This window comes from Symphalangus syndactylus, chromosome 1 (genome assembly GCF_028878055.3).
Source record: "Symphalangus syndactylus isolate Jambi chromosome 1, NHGRI_mSymSyn1-v2.1_pri, whole genome shotgun sequence".
Taxonomy (NCBI): domain Eukaryota; kingdom Metazoa; phylum Chordata; class Mammalia; order Primates; family Hylobatidae; genus Symphalangus; species Symphalangus syndactylus.
This window is the reverse complement of record NC_072423.2, coordinates 142,886,703-142,893,516: the sequence shown is the minus strand read 5'-3', so window position 1 is coordinate 142,893,516 and position 6,814 is coordinate 142,886,703. Positions and strand designations below refer to the sequence as shown.

Here is a 6,814-nt window from a genome sequence, read left to right as displayed (position 1 = left end):
ATTCTCTGGGGACCTGGGTACATTCCTTTGGACATTAAAGAAAATTTGCTGACAATCAGAAATTGTGTGTTTAGAAGGAATGACATTATATGGTGGTGGTCAAATATTTTTGGAAACAAACAAATTAAAGGAACCTCCTTAACCATGACTTCATCAATCCCAGAACTGTCTACCAGTCTTTACCTGTCCTTCCAGCAGATACAGTTTGCTTTTAACAACAACAAATGGGAAAAGGCTGAGATGATGTTTATTTGAAATTCCTTCCAGTACAAGGCCAAGAAGATGAATAAGATTAATTTACACCTGAATTTTAATTTTTTTCTTGATGTCCAACATCTGAACTTGTTTGTTGAGCAAATCTGCAATATTTTGCTCACCCCAACAGGACACACTTCAGACATGACTTGATTTCTTAAACAAATACGAACCCAGAAAATAATCAGATTTCTCCTTTCTTCACAGAAAACAAGAAAATCCCAAAGGCTCATAATGTCTAAAGCGATGCTTCTCTTCCCATTAGGTACAAACTTTTCATTTCTGTGTTCATTTACAACATTAAAATTATTACAGGTCAGTTTCAATATATAACAAAAATATACCAGAATATTTAATATATGTCATCCCTAGTACATAGAATATAAATTTTAGGGTGATGACAATTGGAAATTGTCATGTTTGTAATAGTCCATGTTTATAAGAACATAAGTTGCCAAGTTCTGTGTTACTAGTTATTTTTCTTTAAATTCATATCCAACTGACTCCCAGTCTCTCCTACCACTTTTACATCAAAAGCATCTGATATTAACACATTGAATTGTTTGAAGCTTCCCATGTGTTCAAGAAGGTAATAGAAAATAGGATGTTTCCTCCAGGTGGTAATTTCAAACAACAGAATTTCAACATACAAATGGTTGGGCTCTGACATCATAGAAGTTTTGTTTCCAGGCAACATAGCTTCGGCCATAATATTTCACCCATAGTCGCAGCTGGGTCAGAATGGAGCACTGGGTGTCTGGCTGAAGAGAAGAGTCTCTCCAAAGGGGTGCCTGTAAAGGGGTTTCAGCACAGGAAGGGGTTAGGCCAGCCAACGGCCAACACTGAAAATTGCCTTCAGTCCTGAGACTGTGATTCCAAGGACAGTGATGGAAGTGCCCTCACCACATGTTGGATGTCTACTGGCTTCTCCAATGCCTTCCTCTCATTCCTCTCAGGAATTTCCTGGAGTGAAGTAGAAGGCGCAGAGTTGAACATTCCTTAGCTCCTCGCCTGAGCTTCTAGGGGAGGAGAAGAATGAACAAAATGAGATTTATTTCTGTGCTTCTATAGGTGTAGAAGAGATCTTGGAAGAGGCTTATGGAAGAAGGAAATCGAGGATGAGTGGTAGGCGCACTGGGGGATTTTGAAATGGCAAAATGAAGAGCTGGGTCTTATATAATGAGAAACCAAAATAAGGATGTGAATCACAGGAAATGGAAAAGTTCATGTCTGTGGGAGCGCTCTGCCAGGCATTGCTCCCATGCAGGTTTAGAGGCATGCTGGAGTGGTGCAGCTCTTCCTCCTCATCGTCGTCATCATCGTCATCATCATCATCATCATCACCGTGAACATTGACATGCACTGAGCATTTGCTCTGTGTCACCTTTCCCATCATGATTTCACAGTCACCATAATAACGTTATGTCCTTTGCCCAATTCACACAAGAAGTGGTGGGGCAGGAATTCAGCGCAGGTGTGTCTAATTCCAGAACTGACACTCTTAACTGGCTGTGCTTGGTCGTGCTCCATCCTTTTACCAGAGGTACCCTTCCCCCAGGCTCCAAGCCAACACATCCCCCACGGTCCCCGAATATACACCTCTTCTCACCACACTTATCACAATTTCAGAGCAGGGACTGTGGTCTCAGTCACTTCTGTATCCCCACTGATAAGAAAAATCTGGGAAGTGTTCATTAACTATGTGAATGGAATTCAATTGTGATATGGTTTGGCTGGGTCCCCACCCAAATTTCATCTTGAATTGGGCTCCCATAATTCCCATGTGTTGTGGGAGAAACCCAGCGGGAGATAATTGAATCATGAGGGGGGTTTCCCCAACACTGTTCTCACGGTAGTGAAGAAGTCTCAAAAGGTCTGATGGTTTAATACGGAGTTTCCCCCTTCACTTGGCTCTCACTTTCTCTCTGGTCTGCCACCACATAGATGTGACTTTTACCTGTTGCCATGGTTGTGAGGCCTCTCCACCCACATGGAACTGTGAGTCCATTAAACCTCTTTTTCTTACAGTCTCAGGTATGTCTTTATCTGCAGTATGAAAACAATCTAATACAAATAGAGAGGAAGAATTAGAAAGGATCTAGGAGACTGCCAGGACCAGGGCATAGGGATGGAGGGGGAAATACAAATGTCAGAAGGGGGAAGAAAGGCTGCTGCATACAAGCAAACAAATCAGTGATTTTAAAATGTTGATTCTCACAGATAGAAACAGACCCAAAAAAATGAAAGTCCGTTTAGCAAAGAAGAAGTACCATGGTTCCTCCGAACACTGCATATCCATTTCTTCTTTTGTTGTTGTTAATTTTTACTTTTAATTGCAAATTGACACATTGTAGTTGTATATATTTAAGGAGTACCAAGTGATGTTATGATTTATGAATAAGATGTAAATAATTACCTCAAACTAATTGCATATCCATCACTTTTTCAGAGAGCCACTGTGGAAGATGATATTCATAGTTGCATCTGCCTATTTAATGCTATTCTCATTAACAGCAAATTTCAAGATCTATTTCAAATTGGTTTTGAAATTACATATTCTGAAAGACGGATTAATAATAAGACTAATTTTATATCTGCCCAGCTGCTTGAGATGGAATCTCCAAGATCCTGCAAGGAGAAAACTCACAAGCTCACTGGAGGTGAGAATCATGTTCCTTGACTGACAGCATCTCTTCTCTGTCTAATGTGCTTCCAGGGCCATGGTCCTTCTGTTCTGATGACCTTTCAGTACTACTCTTGAAAATACTAGATGGCCTCACATCTATGAGAACGGCTATCATCAAGAAACAAAGGATACCAAAAGGGGAAGACGTGGGGAAATTGAAACCCTTGTACCCTGTAAGTAGGAATGTAGGATGGTGCAGCCACTATGGCAAACAGTATTTAGGTTTCCAAAACATTAAAATTAGAATGGCCATATGTTCCAGAAATCCCATTTCTGGGTGTATATCTCCTGAAGAATAGAAATGAGGACCTCCAAAAAAATATCTGCACCCCCATGTTCATTGTAGCATTATTCACAATAACCAAGACACAGAAACAACCCGATGTCAATCAACGGATGACTGCATAAAGAAAATGTGATCTATGTATATATGGGTGTGTGTGTGTTACACATGTAATAGATGTGTAACATATACACACGTATTACATATATATACACACCCATACACGCACAACGGAATATTATCCAGCATTTTGAAAAGAAATCCCGCCATGTGTGACAACACAGCTGAACCTGAGGATATGATGCTAAGTGAAAGAAGCCAGTCACAGAAAAACACTGCATGATTCCACCCACAGAAAGTATCTAAAATAGTCAAAAGAAAACTTCAGGTCAATAGCCTTGATAAAAATAGACACAAAAATCCTCAACAAAATACTAGCAAACTAAATCCAGCAGCACATCAAAAAACTAATCTATCACGATCAAGTAGGCTTTATTCCTGGGACAAAAGGGTGGTTTAACATACACAAACCAAAAAATGTGATTCACCACATAAACCGAACTCAAAACGAGAACCACATGATCATCTCAATAGATGCAGAAAAGGCTTCTAATAAAATTCAACATCTCTTCATGTTAAAAACACTCAGCAAACTAGGCATAGACGGTACATACCTTAAAATAATATGAACCATCTATGACAAATCCACAGCCAACATCATACTGAGTGGACAACATCCAAAAGCATTCCCCTTGAGAACTGGAAAAAGACAAGGATGCAATATAAGTCTTGGTTGCAGTTTTAAATAAACCTAGATTAAATAACCCCTCATTCTATCCTATTTTCTTTCTCTCTATATAATAAATATGCATATATGTAGCTACATGTATATGCTTGTGAATATATATATGTATATGTGTATCACACACACAAAGTATGCCACTCTCACCACTCCTATTGAACATAGTACTGAACGTTTTACCCAAAGCAATCAGGCAGCGAAAAAAAAATAAAAGGTGTCCAAATAGGATTACATACCTAGAAAACCTCATAGTCTCTGATCAAAAGCTCCTAGAGAGAAGAGAGAGAGGAGAGAGGGGAGAGAGAGGAAGAGAGAAGAGGAGAGGAGAGGAGAGGAGAGGGGAGGGGAGGGGAGGGGAGGGGAGAGAGGAGTGAGAGAGAGGAGAGGGGAGAGGAGAGAGGAGAGGAGAGACAGGAGAGAGAGAAGAGAGAGAGGAGAGAGGGAAGAGAGACGGGAGAGAGAGGAGAGGAGAGGAGAGGGGAGGGGAAGGGAGGAGAGGAGAGGGGCGGGGAGGGGAGAGAGGAGAGGGGAGAGGAGAGAGGAGAGAGAAGAGAGAGAGGAGAGAGAGAAGAGAGAGAGGAGAGAGGGAAGAGAGACGGGAGAGAGAGGAGAGGAGAGGAGAGGAGAGGGGAGGGGAAGGGAGGAGAGGAGAGGGGCCGGGAGGGGAGAGAGGAGAGGGGAGAGGAGAGAGGAGAGGAGAGAGAGGAGAGAGAAGAGAGAGAGGAGAGAGAGAAGAGAGACGGGAGAGAGAGAAGGAGAGGAGAGGAGAGGGGAGGGGAGGGGAGGGGATGGGAGGGAGAAGAGAGGAGAAGAGAGAGGAGAGGAGAGAGAGAAGGGAGAGAGACGAGAGAGACAGGAGAGAGAGGAGAGACAGCAGAAGAGGAGAGAGGAGAAGAGAAAGAGAGAGAGAGAGAGAGGAGAGAGAAGAACAAACAAGTGGAAAGAATTAATCAAAACAGGTAACCTGAGTGAGGGCACCCATAACAATATCGGAATGAATAAAATTTCCCTACTAAAAAGACAAAGCCCCTGTAATTGGTGGGAAATTCCAAGAACCACTATAAATCAGAGAGACAGTTATTCAAAATAAAAGGATGGACAAATACAAATTGAACAAATAAGATTAAAATGAAAGTGGGAGTGCAACATATATTAATACATTCATTTGTTCAAAACTATTTCCTGTGTGGATACTATGTGCCTAGCCCTACTCGAGGTGTTGGTGACATAGACAGAATTTTGGCCCTCGACAAAAACCACGTGAACATATTAACAATATCATTTCAAAAAATACAGCTTCAAATATGAAGAAATATTATTCATGGAAATAGGATTTAAGGCAAATAGCATTAAATTAAGAAAAAGTAGTATAGCTTCTTTCTGTATAGTATTTTAAAAGCAAAAGATCCTGCAATAGGTGAATTTTAACATTATGAAAAGAAAACAATTTCTTTTTCTGTTTAGCATATGACCCAACAATTCTACTCCAAGGCATTTAACCAAGTGAAATGAAAGCATATGTTCGCCCAAAACCTGTATACAAATATTTATAGCATCTCTATTTGCAATAGCTCAGAACAGAAAACAACCAACTACCTGTTAATTTGTGAATGGCTAAACAAATTGAGGAACATCCATAGACGGGAATATCATTCAGCGTTAGAAATGAATGAAGCAGTTATAGGTGCAGCAACTTGAAGGAATCTCAAAGGTGTTATGCTAAGTAAAGGAAGCCAGACTCAGAGGATTGTAAGCTGTATGATTCTATTTCCATGGCATTCTGGAAAAGGCAAAAACTATAGGGATAAAAAGCACATCAGTGCTTGTCAGGGACCCAAGGACCTTTTCTGGGTGACAGAAATCTTCTACCTTGATTTCCATCAAAGAAATGTTTACATGACTGGACACATGGATTTGCAAATGACGGTATTTTCTATTTTCATGCTTGCACATGTTTTTTCAAACTCCTTCACACAAAAAGGATATATTTGCCCAGGCGCGGTGGCTCACGCCTATAATCCCAACACTTTGGGAGGCTGAGGTGGGAGGATCGCTTAAGGCCAGGAGTTCGAGACAAGTCTGGGCAACATAGTGAAACCCGGTCTCTACTAAAAATACAGAAAATTAGGTGCACATCTGTAGTCTCAGCTACTTTGGAGGGTGAGGTGCAAGGATCGCTTGAGCCTGGGAAGTCACGGCTGATAGCGTGCCCCTGCACTAAAGCCTCGAGAAAAGAGTGAGACCCTGTCTCAAAAAAAAACAAAAATAAAAAATAAAATAAATAAAAATTTTAAAAGGGTAAATTTTAATAAAGCTGCATGTGTTACAAACTGGAAAACTATATTACCCAAATTTAATGAGAAACACAGTTGTGCAGGAGAAAGTCCTGAAGATAAATCAGAACATTTTGCATCTTCCTCTTTCTTGACCATGAAGCAGCAGCTGGCAGGACAGACCACCACCCTTCTCTCGAAATGCACGTCTTCTGGCTGATGCCATTTTAGAGTCTCCAGGTTTCAGCTCCACAGTGAAGCTTACATTTCCTGCCCCCAGGATTCAGCCGAGCAGGAGGTGTCTGGAATTCACGCTTCTGCATGGCATCCATTTATTTCCCGCTGAATTTTCCACTGCTTGCCACCGTGTACATAAACTGTAGCTTGGCCTGAGAGGGGACTTTACCACTTCTCAAAAGGTATGTGCTGCCATGAAGAAGAAATCCAAGTTGCTGTCCTCAGAAACCATCAATTCAGTTTTGCTTTTTGAAACCTCATTTGTGGAATCCACTGAT

The 6,814-nt window shown here is 41.1% G+C and overlaps 1 long non-coding RNA gene across 1 annotated transcript; it reads right to left on the bottom strand.

The window, feature by feature from the left end:
* Window positions 1-230: 230 nt before the first annotated feature.
* On the bottom strand, window positions 231-3,983 carry LOC129486604 (uncharacterized). Its single transcript, XR_010114464.1, has 2 exons — window positions 3,899-3,983; window positions 231-2,319 (listed from the first exon to the last, which is right to left on the bottom strand). It is a non-coding gene; the product is annotated as an uncharacterized lncRNA (long non-coding RNA).
* Between the last annotated feature and the right edge of the window lie 2,831 nt (window positions 3,984-6,814).